This window comes from Spermophilus citellus (genome assembly GCF_964194105.1).
Source record: "Spermophilus citellus genome assembly, chromosome: 18".
In the NCBI taxonomy this organism is placed as follows: domain Eukaryota; kingdom Metazoa; phylum Chordata; class Mammalia; order Rodentia; family Sciuridae; genus Spermophilus; species Spermophilus citellus.
Genome location: NC_138200.1, coordinates 15994965 through 16011895, shown reverse-complemented (window position 1 = coordinate 16011895; position 16931 = coordinate 15994965). Strand labels below are relative to the sequence as shown.

At 36.1% G+C, this 16931-nt stretch overlaps 1 pseudogene across 1 annotated transcript; it reads left to right on the top strand.

The window, feature by feature from the left end:
* The first annotated feature begins 277 nt into the window (after positions 1 to 277).
* LOC308637858 (protein phosphatase inhibitor 2-like) lies at positions 278 to 940 on the top strand (annotated as a pseudogene). Its single transcript has one exon. The product of its transcript is annotated as a protein phosphatase inhibitor 2-like (transcript).
* Positions 941 to 16931: the final 15991 nt, after the last annotated feature.

The window sequence follows — 16931 nt, the reverse complement described above, 5'->3', positions numbered from 1 at the left end:
TCAGTGATAGTGTCTAATATTGGAGGAAAGAAAAAATTGAATGTAGAAACAGCTCATTAATTCTGGCTCCTCCAGGGTCTAGGTGCACTAGAGTGGGAATTTTGGTCGTCGTCGTCACTCCAGTCTAGGGCAACAGGCCCGACTCCATGGCGCATTGGTAAAGGGCCGGCTGGTGCCCTCTGCCTGGCAGCACTGTCTGTGGCATTGGGTCATTGTGTCGTGACAGTGACGTTGGTGTGCCAGTGTTGTGACAGCATCAGCGGGTGCATCTGTTAAAATGGGCTCCCCCCATGTCTCTGCTAGCAACCGACCTTCTCTTCCTGGACCCCACGCCAGCTGCGAGCCTGAGCAGACACCGGAGAAGTCGGCAATGGTGACCTCCACAGTCTGGACTGCCTTGACCTCGCAGTGGCCCATCAAAGGGATCCTGAAGAACAGTATGTCTGCTACTCCCTCGGTGGTGGCCTCAGCCGAGCAGCCCCATCAGAGAGTAAAAGAGGACCTGAGTGAAAAATCCCAGAAGTGGATGAAATGAATATCCTGGGAACACATCACCCAGCAGACAAAGACTAGGGTTTAATGAAAACACATGACCCAGGCACTGCTTCCCATAGCATGAGAGGTGACCTGGAAACCACTGACCAGGACTCCAGATGCCTCAGCTAAGAAATTTTCTGCTGCTGAAGCCTCGGAACTAAAGCATTGGATTGGGGAACCAGAAAGCAGTGGGGAAGAGGATAGTGACCTCTCACCTGAAGGACGAGAAAAAAGTGACAATTCGAAAATGAAGAGGAAGCTTCACTACAATGAAGGTCGCAATATTAAATTACCTACTCCACTAATTTCAAAAGATCTACATGACAATGAAGATGAAGAAATGTTAGAGACTGCAGATGGAGAAAGCATGAATGTTGAAGAATCATATCAGGAATTATTCTAAGTAACCAATGGTTTTTACTTTTGTAAGAACACTGGTTAATTTATATAATATCTTAGAGGTTAAACAACATCTTTGGGGGGAAGAGGAACTAATTTATTTTTATCACTTCTAGATGTGATATCTCTTATGAAAAGTTTGTTGGGTTTTTTTGTTTATTTTTATCAAAAGCTGATTGAAACAAGAAGATATATTAGCTGATATATATTCAGACTGAAGGATATTTTAACAGATGTCTTCAACTTGATTTTTGTTTGAGACGGATTATAAGTATTACTGTTGCATTTTTGGGCCTACTATCTTATCTTTGAAATTCCTGTTGTGTTTACAAGGAAAGGATTGAAAAATTTCTCCTCAGAACTAGCTTTTTTCCCACAAATAAATTATCAGGGCTGGGGTTGTGGCTCAGCGGTAGAGCACTCACCTAGCCCATGCAAGGCCCTGGGTTCGATCCTCACCATCACATAAAAATAAATAAAATAAAGGTATTGTGTCCAGCTACAACTAAAAAACAAAAAAACAAATTATCAGGTTAAATTTGCACTAATGTCTGCTCTAACTGCTTGTTTTGATACCCTGAGCAGACCAGATCAGTTTTTTTTTTCAGTAAATATAATTATAGGGCCAGGATTGTTGCCCAGTGGTAGAGTGCTTGCCTAGCATGCGTGAGGCATTGGGTTCCATACCTGGCACCACATTAAAAAAATAAACAAAAGTATTGTGTCCATCTACAACTAAAAAATATTTAAGATAAATAAACAGATATAATTATAGCTATCAGTGTTCCATTTACATACCTGTCTTAACCTCCTGCTTTTGTTTTCTGTTCCTTTCTACACACAGGCAGACAATTGTAAGTATTGTATTAAAGGATCACAGCGTTCCTGCAATAATGAAAGTCTCATTTTGGCCATTAGTTCTTATTTTTTTTAAAAAAAAATATTTTTTAGTTGTAGTTGAACACAATATCTCTATTTATTTATTTATTTATTTATTTATTTATTTATTTATTTATTTAATGTGGTGCTGAGGATTGAACCCAGGGCCTCGTAAATGCTAGGCAAGTGCTCTATCACTGAGCCACAACCCCAGCCCCTTATTAGTTCTTAAGATGAAGAAAACATTTGAGTAGCAGCAATACTATAGGCAGGAAATAAAATTCAACTGCTCAGTTTCTACACCTCTCTTATTGACAGTGTGCTAATTAAATTGCTATTGTTAATTCATTTGAGTTAATTAGACCTTAGAAAACCATTGAGCTTTTTTACATGATGAGAGAATAATATGTAACCAATGATATGATTGTTTCTGAATGTACAAACAGAATTAAGCCTGAACATTTTTCATTTAAAAAAAGTTAAATAGTTCATGATTTAAGGGAATATGATGATGTATACTATGACAAATGTACTTTATTCTTCTAACACAGTAGGAGTTATTCAGATTTTTTTTTCCTGAAATGAAGTGCAGTTCTTTTGTATCCTGGTTTAGTGTTGGTTTCATTTCTAGTCAATTATTTATCTTAATTTTTTGTTAGTACCATTATACAAACAGACTTTTAAAATAGTTTCTGTATATTATATATATGAAATGCTTTTATTGAACAGCTTATCTTTTACTTGCAGGTTTATGGAAATATGAATATGTCAAAATAAGTAAAAAGTGGGAGCTGGGGTTGTGGCTCAGTGGTGAAGTGCTTGCCTAGCATGTGTGAGACACTGGGCTCAATTCTCAGCATAGCATATAAATAAATGAATAAAATAATATCAACAACTAAAATAAATAAATAAATATATTTTTTAAGTGGGAGAAGGGCTGCTGGGTGTGTAGCTCAGTGGCTGAGCAGCTGCCTAGCATGTGTGAGGCACTGGTTTGATCCCGAGCACCACATAAAAACAAATAAAATAAAGGCATTCTGTCTGTCTACAACTAAAAAGTAAAAATTAAAAGAAGTGGGAGGATTCTTGGCTGTTTAAAAATATAAACTACATTTTATAGGGTACAATATCTAATATTACTTGGAGTTCTATAAGAAAAATTATTTCTTCTCATTTATTTTTATCAGTGTGGACTGGTATTTATTTTATATTTCAAGTTATAATTAAATATTACATTATTTCTTTTGTTGCCCATATTTTTCCAGCCTTAAATATTGGTAGTCCTTTGCAGTTGGTTCCTATGTCCATTTCAAACCCCCATTCTTTGAATTTTGAGGGGAACTTCTTTCCTAGTACTATTTCAGATTTATCTTTTTTTTTTAAGAGAGAGAGAGAGAGAGAGAATTTTAATATTTATTTTTTAGTTCTCGGCGGACACAACATCTTTGTTGGTATGTGGTGCTGAGGATCGAACCCGGGCCGCACGCATGCCAGGCGAGCACGCTACCACTTGAGCCACATCCCCAGCCCTCAGATTTATCTTATTTTCTTCCTTCCCTGATCCTTTTACTAGAGAATTGTATTTAGAAATCAAGATCTGGGTTCTGTTATGCTCATAGCTTCTATGATGTCCTACCAAAGAAAACGTGTATGCATACTCAGTGATACATACTTACACGTAGGTTTTTCTCTCTGCCCATCTATTTGCATATTAAGCTAAATTTGAGTTCATATTGATGTCTTCAACTCTCATCCAGTACCACAGGGTACATATCTAACTTTTTTTTAAACTTTTTTTTTTTCTAGTTGTAGTTGGACACAATCTCTTTATTTTTATGTGGTGCTGAGGATCGAATCCTGTGCCTCACACGTGCAAGGTGGGCTCTGTACCACTGAGCTACAGCCCCAGCCCCCCACCACCTTCTTTAATAATGAGAAAACTGGCTTCCCCCACCCACCATTCATTTATTTACTTGTTCAGCCCCAAAGTACATTTTAGAACTGTTAACCCGTACCTCAATGAGAAACAAATGAACTCTATTTTCAATTAATTTTATAATTTCTTTTGTCTATAGCCTTATAATATTCATTCAAAACATCATTTTCCAAGGTTCATAATTATTATCATATTACAGGACACTGTTTATTCAGTATACTTATCACAAGCATTCTTTAATTTCTAATTTTATTTTGTCTAGTCTTTATAATGTTTTTAGCATAATTTTTTTGTGGTCAGGTTATATACTTTTGTATGATTTTGATCCTTTGAAATACAATGAGACTTTATAGCCAAGTATATGGTCAATTTTTAAAAAATATTTATTTTTTTAGTTTTAGGTGGACACAATATCTTTATTTCATTTTTATGTGGTGCTGAGAATCGAACCCAGTGCCTCACGCATGCTAGGCAAGCGCACTACCATTTGAGCCATATCCCTAGCCCAATGGTCAATTTTTATAAGTAGTTATAGTATAAGTGGAAAGTAATTGAATTCTGTAATATTTGGATTATACTGATGAAGTTCTAGATCATTGTTGATCAAATGTTCTATTCAGACTTTGGATTGTATTAATGATTTGGTTTTTTTATTTCATGCCATTTTACTAGATGAATATTAATTTTTTTTTAAAGAGAGAGAGAGAGAATTTTTTTTTACTATTTATTTCTTAGTTTTTGGTGGACACAACATCTTTCTTTGTATGTGGTGCTGAGGATCAAACCCGGGCCGCACGCATGCCAGGCGGGCGCGCTACCGCTTGAGCCACATCCCCAGCCCTTGATGAATATAAAATTAATAACCCTGATTAAGAAATCCTCTGTGTGTGTTGAAGTTCATTAGAAAATAGAGGTAAGTATGGAGCTGGGGTTGTGGTTCAGTGGTGGAGCACTTGCCCAGCATGTGTGAGGCACTAGGTTCGATCCTCAGCACCACTTAAAAATAAATAAAATAAAAGTATTGTGTCCAACTACAACTAAAAAATATTTTTTAAAAAAAGAAAGAAAATATTTTTAAAAAAGAAAAAAGAAGTAAAATATTTTTATGATGGTTTATGTATAAAAATACGGAACGCTTCATGAATTTGTGTGTCATCCTTGCGCAGGGGCCATGCTAATCTTTTATGTATCTTTCCAATTTTAGTATATGTGTTGCCGAAGTGAGCACAAGTAAAATATTTTTTAAAAATTAAAATCTCAAATCCCTACCACTTGTAATACCTTAGTACATAGACACATAGATATTCTTGTTTTTCTTTTGACCAAAGTTTCACTGTTTTCTCAACTATTTTATAATCTGTCTTTGTCACTGATTTTTCTATTTTCTCTTTCTAATGTATTTTAATTTTACTGCATCTTCAAAACCCAAACTATCCTTGCATTACCCCTTTTGGCCCAATTTAGTTTGTTCAAATCAGCATCCCAATGCAAGATTGTTCATTTCACCTGGTTACTGCAGTGACAAAATTCTCCTTAATCTAACACATTCCCTTTATGACACAGACATTTTGAAGTGACAAAACCACTTATATTTTGACATTTGTTATCTTCTGAATGTATCTGGGTATTGTTGTATGGAATAATTTATTTTTTTCTCTACTCTTTACATTCATGTAAATTGGGAAGTATTTTTATTCTTAGGGGAATTCACATTAAAGTATTTGTTGCTGAGGTACATAATTGGTTATGCATATTCTGTCAAAAGACAAATCAGTGGTACAATCCAGTATATGTTATTAGGATAACAATTGGGTTCCTCCTTTGATGTTATCTTTTGCCTGTGATTACTGAAGTCTCCCTGATTTTGTTGGGTGTAACAGTAGCATTCAGTTCTGTCGCAGCTATTCTCACTCTTTTATTTTTTGTTGTAGTTGGACACAATACCTTTATTTTACTCATTTATTTTTATGTGGTACTGAGGATTGAACCCAGGGCCTCGAACGTGCTAGGCGAGTGCTCTACTGCTGAGCCACAACCCCAGCCCCTCATTCTTTATTTTTGAGACAGGGTTTCACTGTGTTGCTTAGGGCCTGGTAGACTGGCTTTGAACTTGTGATCCTCCTGCCTCAGGCTCCTGAGTCGCTGGGATTTTAGGTGTGGACTATCAAACCCAGCTTATACTTATCTTAATAAGCTTGGGAATTGCCAGGTGGTTTTTTAAAAAGCCCTATTATGTCTGCAGATCTTTTTTATTGTGGTAGTAGGGATTGAATTCGAGGCCTTGTATGTGCTAGGCAAGTGTTCCACCATTGAGCTGCATCCCCAGCCCTCCATTTTTTAAAAGATATTTCTTTAGTTGTTGATAGACCTTTTATTTTTATTTATTAATACACAGTGCTAGGAATTGAACCCAGTGCCTCACACATGCCAGGCAAGTGTGGTACCACTGAGCCCCAGCCCCAGCCCTGTAGTTTTTTTGTTGAAATGATCAACTGAACCTATTTGGTTACCTTGAAACAAGTATGTTGGAGGGAAGGAAAATATATATGATTTTTCTATTATTGACTTGATGTATTGGACTTGATGTATTGAAAATGTTTTCTGGGGCTGGGGCTGGGGCTCAGTGGCAGAGTGCTTGCTTAGCATGCGTGAGGCACTGGGTTCCATCTTCAGCACCACATAAAAATAAACAAATAAAATAAAGGCAAAGGCATTCAAAAAAATTACAAAAAAATTTTTTAATAATGTTTTCTGTTTTCCAAAAATAATTATGGATTTATCCATTTTTCATTTGCTTAATGTGTTTAATACCACATAATCAGTATACTCAGCTCAATATCCAGACACATGTTTTTTTAAAAAGCCATAAATCTTTTAATTTTCATTACCTTTTAGCTTAAGATTCCAAGATTTATCTTGTATCTTACTTGGTTCCATTCTTGAAATCAAACATTTCTTGAAGAATTTTCTGATATTAGTGGAGACTAGTCAGAGAAACAGATATTAGTGTTTATTAAGAAGATAATTCAAAGATACAAGGATATTATCCTATTTTAGTGGAGTATGTTTAAAGATAAAGATTTTTATACTAGTGGGGAATATGGAAAGACAATCATGTAAAGGATCAGGGTGCTGACTATTGCTAGACTTTTTTTACCTTTTCCTATGGAAATTTGTTAAAGCTTTTTGTCTTTTATTTTTTTCCTTGCAGTACTGGACATTGAACCCAGGTGTGCTCTACTGAGCTACATCCACAGCCCTTTTTGAGGTAGGGTCTTGCTAAATAAATTGCCCAGGCTGACCTTGAATTTGTAATCCTACTGCCTCAGCCTCCCAAGCAGCTGGGGTTACAGGTGTGCATCACTGCACTAGGCTGCTTTTTAACTTTTTATAGGGTCAGTTTTGATCAAATACTTTTCTAGAAAATTGTTAATATCACCTGTATTTTCAAGCTTACTTGCATACTAATATGTTTGTGAGCAATTTTATAAGTCTTCTTTTTGTGGGAGGAGAGTTAGAAATTGAACCCAAAGGGGCTAGGATTATGGCTCACAATAGAGTGCTCGCCTAGCATGTGTGAAGCTATGGGTTCAATCCTCAGCCCCACATAAAAATAAAAAGTAACGATATTGTGTCCAATTATAACTAAAAAAAAAATTTAAAAAAAAAAGAATTGAACCCAAAGCTCAGCATATGCTAAGAATATACCATACCATGGAACTACTTGCCTTGCCCCATAACTCACTCACTCTTTCTTTCTGTTTTTAGGCTTATTCTTTACACGTAGACATTATTGAGATGTCAGTGTTAATCAAAATTTTAAGTGTAATTTAAAAATTTTTTCCCTCTCTCCTTTTTCACTATGTTTAGATTGCAGTTGTTTTTCTTTTAAAGGTTATTTTTTTATTTGAATTGGTTTTATTCTTTTCCAGAATTCATTACATACTGATTTATCTCTGTTCCTTCTACTTTTGTTTAGTTTACTTTGTTGGTTTTTCTAGATTCTTTTCATCAATTGTTTATTTAATTATGTTGAGGTAACAGTTTTTTCTCTAAGCATTGTAGTTGATTAATGTACTTTTTGAATTGTAGTGTTTTCTTTTTACCTGTCTGTATTTCTCTCGTTTCACTATTTCAGTAGTATAACAAAGAATCTGACTTTTTTTTGTAACTTTATTTTATTTATTTATTTTTATGTGTTTCTGAGGATTGAACCTAGTGCCTCTCACATGAGAGGCAATCAGTCCACCACTGATTACAGCCTCAGCCCCAAGAATCTGACTCTTTGATTTTTGAATGCTGATAACTTTCAAGACCTGTTCCTCTTTTTTTTTAACCCCTTTTTCTTTTTTATGGATCATCTGATTAAAAACCTAGATGCTCTCTTCTTTGGTTCCAGGAGGCAGTTCCAAACCACGAAAGCCCCCTCCCACCTGTAGGAGCTCTCAGCTCAGCACCATACCCTAAGCATCAATAAAAACTCCATACCAGTCTCAATTATTTTTCAACTTCTTGGAAACTACCTTGCCCTCTCTAGAAAACCTCATTATGCATGTAGTAAACCTTTTCACATATTCTTGGTGTATGCATGTGGCATCTTCAGTCTTGACAACCAAGTTACATTTTTTGTGTGTGTGTGAGCATCTATCCTGCTTCTCTGATGTCCATGTCCATTTATCCTGGGACCTAAAGAATGAGAAAAATCCAATCTACAAAGTGTCAAGGATTCTTGGAAGATTAAACCATCCATAGAAAGCATTAATAATGAGGAAATTTGTACTGTTTTCTAAGTGACAAAAAGAGGGAATGTGGTAGAATATAGGGAACAAACAGGTTGCTGTTTTGACATGTGGCCTCATAGGTATCAGGAGTCCTGCTGACCTGCTTGGAAAGGGAGGGATTTGATTTTTTTTTCATTTATGTTCTTTTTTTATTTTTAAAAAAGTTTAAAATTTGTTTTAATTAGTTATATATGACAGTAGAATGCATTTATGCACTTTATATATCATACATAGATGAGATATAATTTCTCACATTTAGAAAATGTGTAGAATCACATTGGTCATGCAGTCACATATATACATAAAGTAATAATCTCTGTTTCATTCTACTATTTTTCCTATCCCCATATCCCTTCCCCTTTCCTCCCTTCCCTCTACCTAATCTAAGGTAACACTCTTCTTCTCTAGTGTCCCCCACCTTATTGTGAATTAACATCTACATATTAGAGAAAACAATTGGCCTGTGGCTTTTTAGGATTGGCTTATTTCACTTAGCATGATATTCTCCAGCTCCGTCCATTTATTGGCAAATGCCATAATTTCATTCTTCTTTAAAGCTGAGTAATATCCATTGAATATATACCACATTTTCTTTATCCATTCATCCATTCAAGGACACCTAGGTTGGTTCCATAGTTAAGCTATTGTGAATTGAGCTGCTATAACCATTTACATGGCTGCATTACTGTAGTATGTTAAGTCCTTTGGGTATACACCAAGGAGTGGGATAGCTGGGTCAAATGGTGGTTCCATTCCAGGTTTTATGAGGAATCTCCATACTGCTTTCCTTAGTAGTTGTATTAATTTGTAGACCCACCAGCAATGTATGAGTGTACCTTTTTCTAAATAAAGATGCTGAAGTTTTTCTCTTCTCACCAACATTTATTGTTGCCTGTATTCTTGATGATTGCCATTCTGACTGGAGATGAAATCTTAGTGTAGTTTTGATTTGCATTTCTCTAATTGCTAGAGATGTTGAACACTTTTTCATATATTTGTTGATCAATTGTATTTCTTCTGTGAAGTATCTGTTCCCTTCCGTAGCCCATTTATTGATTGAATTATTTGGTTTTTTGTTAAGTCTTTTGAGTTCTTTATATATCCTAGAGATCAATGCTTTATCAGAGGTGCATGTGGTAAAGATTTTCTCCTAATCTGTAGGCTCTCTCCTGACATTATTGTTTCCTTGCTGAGAAGAAGCTTTTTAATTTGAATTCATCCCATTTATTGATCCTTGATTTTACTTTTTGTGCTTTTGGGGTCTTGTTAAGGAATTCATATTCTAGGCCGACATGTTAAAGATTTGGGCCTACTTTTTCTTCTATTAAGCTTGGGGTCTCTGTTCTAGTGCTTAGGTCTTTAATCTACTTTGAGTTGATTTTTGTGCAGGGTGAGAAATAAAGGTTTAATTTCATTTTGCTACATATGAATTTCCAGCTTTTTTAAGAGAGAGAGAGAAAGAGAGAAAAAGAATTTTTTAATATTAGTTTTCCATGGACACAATATCTCTATTTTATTTGTATGTGGTACTGAGGATTGAACCCAGCGCCCCGCGCATGCCAGGCGAGCGCGTTATTGCTTGAGCCACATCCCCAGTCCCTGAATTTCCAGTTTTGCCAGCACCATTTGTTGAATAGGCTATCTTTTCTCCAGCAAATGTTTTTGGCACTTTTGTCTAGTATGAGATAACCACATTTATGTGGGTTTGTCTCTGTGTCCTCTGTTCTGTACCATTGGTCTACAAGTCTGTTTTGGTGTCAATACCATGCTGTTTTTGGTACTATAGCTGTGTAGTATAGTTTAAGGTCTGGTATTGTGATGCCTGCTGCTTCACTTTTCTTGTTAAAGATTGCTTTGGCTATTCTTGGCTCTTATTTTTTCAAATATTTCTATGAAGAATGTCATTGGGATTTTAATAGGAATTGCATTAAATCTGTATAATGCTTTTGGTAGTATGATCATTTTGACAGTATTAATTCTGCCTTTCTCCAGGAGTTGGGAGATCTTTCCATTTTCTGAGGTTTTCTTCAATGTTCTATAGTTTTCATTGTAGAGGTCTTTCACCTCTTTTGTTAGATTGATTTCCAGGTATTTTATTTTATTTGAGGCTATTGTGTGAATTTTATTCTAAGAATAAAAGAAATCACTAAAGAAACTTAAAAAGATGGGGCTGGGGATGTGGCTCAAGCAGTAGTGCGCTCGCCTGGCATGTGTGTGGCCTGGGTTCGATCCTCAGCACCACATACAAACAAAGATGTTGGGTCCGCCGATAACTAGAAAATAAATATTTGAAAAAATTCTCTCTCTCTCTCTCTCTCAAAAAAAAATTTAAAAACTTAAAAGGATGAATTCTTAAATATTGAATCTAAATTAATGATAGATTCTAAATAAAGATGCTGAAGTTTTTCCTCTTCTGAATTATAATTCATTTGGTCTCTAATAGTGCCAAAATAGCAGATTTATAACAAGTCTGTCACAAATTCTGACCCACACCCTAACATTGCCTGTTTCCTTGATCAGAAACTTCATTATCTGATATTCAGTCCCATACATCTCTGAATTCTTTTTGGCCTTCTTCACATTTCATTGATTATGTTTTTAGATTTTTTGTAAGCCATTCACTTACTAGGAATGTTGCTTATTTCTTTTATACATGTTTTATGTCATCTGATACAAAAATACAAATATTTTTTGTTTTCTTATTTCAGATTGGGGTTTACAATGCGAGATAATCAGCTATCTAGAAATGCCCACTTATGAGAAAGATGTATCTTCTACACAACATCAGAGCATATATAGCAGAGAGAAACTCTATGAATGTAAGAAATGCCGGAAAAAATTTAGGAGTAGCTACCAATTAATTCTACATCATAGGTTTCATGTTGTTGAGAGACCCTATGAATGCAAAGAGTGTGGGAAGAACTTCCGCAGCAGCTATCAACTTATTCTCCATCAAAGATTTCATACTGGTGAGAAACCTTATGAATGTACATACTGTGAGAAAAACTTTAAAAGTGGTTATCAACTTACTGTACATCAGAGATTTCATACTGGTGAGAAAACATACGAATGTAGGGAATGTGGGAAGGCTTTCATTTATTCCTCACACATTGCCCAACACGAGAGAATTCACACCGGTGGAAAGCCTTATGAGTGTCAGCAATGCGGGAAGGCCTTTAGTCAAGGTGGACACCTAAAAATTCATCAGAGAATTCATACTGGTGAAAAACCCTATAAATGTAAGGAATGTGGGAAGGCTTTTAGTAGGTGCTCAAACCTTGTTGAACATAGACAAATTCATACTAACAAGAAACCATATGTGTGTGAGAAATGTGGAAAGGCCTTTAGAAGAAGTCATCAGCTTATTGTACATCAGAGTGTTCATACTGGCAAAAAGCCATATGAGTGTAAAGAATGTGGGAAGGGCTATACCACTGCCTCATACCTTGTTCTACATCAGAGAATTCATAAAGGTGGGAAACCATATGAATGCAAGGAGTGTAAAAAGACTTTTACCTTGTATAGGAATCTTACTCGACATCAGAATATTCACACTGGTGAGAAACTGTTTGAATGTGGGCAATGTGGAAAGGCCTATACTACTGGCTCAAAACTTTTTCAACATCAGAAAACTCATACTGGTGAGAAACCTTATGAATGTAAGGAGTGTGGGAAGGCCTTAAGCTTGTATGGATACCTTAATCAACATCAGAAAATTCATGTTGGTATGAAACGCTTTGAATGTAAGGAGTGTAAGAAAACCTTTACCTTATATAGAAATCTTACCTGGCATCAGAATATTCATTCTGGGAAGAAACTTTTTGTTTGTCAGGAGTGTGGGAGGGCCTACAGTACTCGCTCAAACCTTGTGCAACATCAGAAAACCCACACTGGTGAGAAGCCCTATGAGTGTAAGGAATGTGGAAAGACCTTCAGCTTGCATGGATATCTTAATCAACATCAGAAAATCCATACTGGTGTGAAACCCTATGAGTGTAAGATATGCAGGAAAACCTTTACTTTCTGTAGAAATCTTACTCTACATCAGAGTATTCATACTGAGGAGAAGCCTTTTGAATGTAAAGAATGTGGGAAGACCTTTGTAGTTCACATCTTACTGCACATCAGAGTATTCATGCTGATAAAAAGCCCTGTGAATGTAAAGAATGTGGAAAAGCCTTTAAAATGTGTGGGTACCTTACACAACATCAGAAAATTCACATTGGTAGAAAACCTTATGAATGTAAGAAGTGTGGTAAGGCCTTTAGTCGTTCTTCAAACCTTGTTCAACATGAGAGAATTCATACCAGTGAGAAACCCTATGTGTGCCAACAGTGTGGGAAGAGCTTTAGATACAGTTCAGCCCTTAAATCACATCAAGGAATTCATACAGGTGTGAAAGTCAAAGAATAGGCATGGACAAATCACTTTGGTGAGAAATGATTAAATATTAGTCTGATAGGTATGTATTTAGCAAATGAGACTTCATAATACAGTTCTTGACACATTAGAAAGCTTTCAGTGTCAGTTCTGTTTTAATGAAATATCTGATTCCTGGCAAATTTAAAACAAAATAGAATTCCCAATTTCTTCATGTCTATATGCCTTCAACGTCCATGGCATGGAATTTTATACTAAAGGGAGCCTTCTCTACTGGACATTAATGGTTGTTACAAATTACCCCAAATTTTAATGTCTTAACACAATAATATTTCTCACAGGTTTTATGGGCCAGAAATTCAGGAGCATTGAGGTTTTCATGAGATTAATCATCTGAAGACTTGACTGTGGGTCAGGCTCCTGTTCCCCAGGAGTCACACTGGTTACTTTCTTACATTCTATATGGTTTGGATATGGTTTGAAGTAAGTGTCCCCCAAAGGCTCATGTGTTAGAAGCTTGGTCTCCAGTTTGCTAGTGCTACCTTTAAGAGGTAGGGCCCAGTGGGGGGTCCTTATGTCAGTTGAAGGTGTCCTCTCAGAAGAGGCTGTGAAACTCCAGGGACTGTATAGCCCTAGCTGCTCCTGGGCTTTTTGCTTGGCAATGTGATCTCTTCTTCCTACGTGTACCACCATTCTAAGGACATTTGGCCATGAGAGCCTCACAAGAGCTAAGCCAATGCCAATGCAATGCCTTGAACCTCCAAAACTGTGAGGTAAATAAACCTCTTTTCTTTATAAAGCTAACTTGCCGCAGGTATTTCATTATAGTAATGAAAAACTGACTAATCTATTTGAACAGTGAGAGTGCTAGGAAAAAGCCATCCTCATCTTTGAGGAAATTCTGGACTGAGAATGATGCTGTAAAATGAATAAGAATTGGGGAGCTTCTTGAGCAAATTATGCAAATGTAAATTATTGTATACAGAGTGCCAAGTCACGGTCATCATTGTTGGAAGGCATTCTTTTTAAATTCCTTAATTTTAAATGGACATAATACCTTTATTTTTATGCAGTGCTGAGGATGGAACCCAGTGCCTCACATGCTAGGCAAGTGCTCTACCACTGAGTCACAACTGCAGCCCCCTGGTCCACTTCTGTTTAGTTGTTCTTTAGCTTATCTCAATTATTTTTAAAAAATATTTTTTAGTTGTAGTTGGACACAATACCTTTATTTTAATGTGGTGTTGAGGATTGAACCCAGTGCCTCGCATGTGCTAGGCAAGCACTCTACCTGTGAACCACAACCTCAGCCCCTAGCTTATCTCAATTCTTATACTTTCTTTTAAGCAACAAGAACCTAGGTGGCATCTTCAGCATGTCTCTTGGAAGCTTACTTGGCTAAATTACCCAAGTTCATGAGGTATTATTATTATTATTTTAAAGAAATGTTTTTTTAAAATTTTTTTAAAGAGAGAGTGAGAAGAGAGAATTTTTAATATTTATTTTTTAGTTCTCGGTGGACACAACATCTTTGTTGGTATGTGGTGCTGAGGATCGAACCCGGGCCGCACGCATGCCAGGCGAGCGCGCTACCGCTTGAGCCACATCCCCAGCCCGTGAGGTATTATTTTCTACTGTTCATGTTATCACATGCAACAAGTTTGCTAGGTTTTCTGCTACTACTGCATAACATGGTGTGCCACCATGCCTGGCTTGCAGACTTATTTTTAAATCATTACACCTTACTCAATCATTTATAAACTCTTAAAAATGAGTTGTTGCCTCTAGTAACAGTGTTCAGTTATCTTTATCTTCAAGACACTTTTAGCTTTCAATAGTATCCCTGACAAGGTACCAAAATCTGATAATATCATGCTAACATTCCAAAGCTCCCTAAAAATTAGTAGCCAAACTGCCAATAAGTATGTATTTTTCTCACAGTTTCTGTGAGTCAGGAATTTGGGAGCAACTAAGCTGGGCAGTTTAGATCCTGTGTCTCCAGAGGTTGCAGTTATCTAATAACTCTTGACAGAGGCTGGAGAATGTGCTTTCAAAGACGGCTTAGTTATGTGACTGATAAGTTTTCAGGGGCAATTTGTTTCCTCTCCAATGGGACCTCTCCTTATGCTTCCTTCTTCCTTTTTTTTTTTTTTTTTTTTTTGGTACTGAGGATTGATCCCAGGAGCACTCTACCACTGAGTGACATCCCCAGCCCCCCCTCTTTTTTTTTTTGAGACAAGGTCTCACTAAATTGCTTAGGGCCTTGCTAAATTGCTGAGGCTGGCTTTGAACTTGTGATCCTCCTGCCTCAGTCTCTGAGCTGCTGGAATTACAGACATGTCCCACCACACCTAGCTCTCCTTATGGTTCTTAAGTGTACCTGTGACATGACAGTTGGCTATGCTCAGAAATGATCTTTTTAATATTCTTGGTTTGGAAGTCACCTCTGCCATATTCTGTTTGTAAGCAGCATGACAATAAATCTAGCCTACATTCAAGAGGAATTCAGTTCTACATTTTTTAAATGGTATATATTAATTATACAGAATGGAGAGTTCCATTGTGATATATTGGTACATATACATAACATTAATTTGATCAATTTCATTCTTCAGTACCACTCTTTTACCTCCGCTCCTCCCTTTCCTCTCCCCTTATCCCCTTTTTACCCACTGGTCTCTTTTCTTCAGTTTCACCTTTAAAAGAGAAGAAGGTCAAAATATTCACAGACATTTTTTGTGTTTGGGGAATGAACACAAGGGTGCTCTGCCACTGAGCTACATTCCCAGCCCCTTTAAATTTTTATTTTGAGACAGAGTCTTGCTAAGTAGCTTAGGGCCTCACTAAGTTGCTGAGGCTGGCCTCCAACTTGGGATCCTCCTTGCCTCAGCCTCTCAAGTCACTGGGGTTACATGGGTGTGCCACCATGCCTGGCTTGCAGACATATTTTTAAATCATTACACCTTCCAATACTCATTTATAAACTCTTAAAATTTATGAATGAATTTGTTAATGTCACATAGGCAGTAATATCATATAATGCAAGCCTTATCAGTGCTATTCTCCCACCTTACCCCCATGTGTCATTGTCAAAAAAGATAATTATCATCTACAGACATCGTTTATAAAATGCTATTCAAGAACCTACATGATAGCCCTATTATGGGATGAAAGTGGTACACATACCTTGGAAGATTATGTGCCATATGGTCTTATACTCTGTAAATATGAGTTATTATCAGATTGTATTGCTGATTAATTATTATGTAAGAGTCTAGTTGTGTAATTAGAACACATTCTCAAAGACTCTCAACCATTAAGTTTTACAAAATTTTGGAAATAAAAGTATATGATTTAGTTTGTATAATGATTTGATTAATAGCCAACAATTTATATTCTGTGTTCACCATTTAAGATAAAGTAGGGCTTAGTAATGGGATAGCAAGACGTAAATTGTCTTCTTGGAGACCTTTCCTAAATTTGTAATTGTATTTTTATTTGATATATAGAAAATTTGAAAGAAATATTCAGCAACTCATGTTTACATTCATGCTATTTGCTGTATCTATTTCTTTTAACTTTTTATATCTGATTATTGATGAATTGTTTCTGTAGCATTTGAGAATAAGTTGCAAATATTATGACATTTCACCCTTAAATATATGCACTTTTCCTGATAATCACAATAGAAAAACATTCTTGAAAGCTATTCATCCATTGATGTTTTTATAGCTATTTATTTTCTAATCAGAATCCACTCTAGGTTAATTTACTGTATTTTTAAAGATTATTCTCTCTTTTCTAAGGTATTACACTCCACTTTTCATTTTTTTTTAATCTCAAAGTATATCACTCATTCGTGATATGTTACCTGTTGTTCTGTCCCTCATTTCCCCTATAATTAGAACTTAGGTCTATAGAATTAATTAGGTTGAGATTAGGTTTAGGTTTTTAGACAGACTATGAATGATGGTGCATATTGCTGAAAGCACATGGAAGGTTTTAACATGATTATTAAT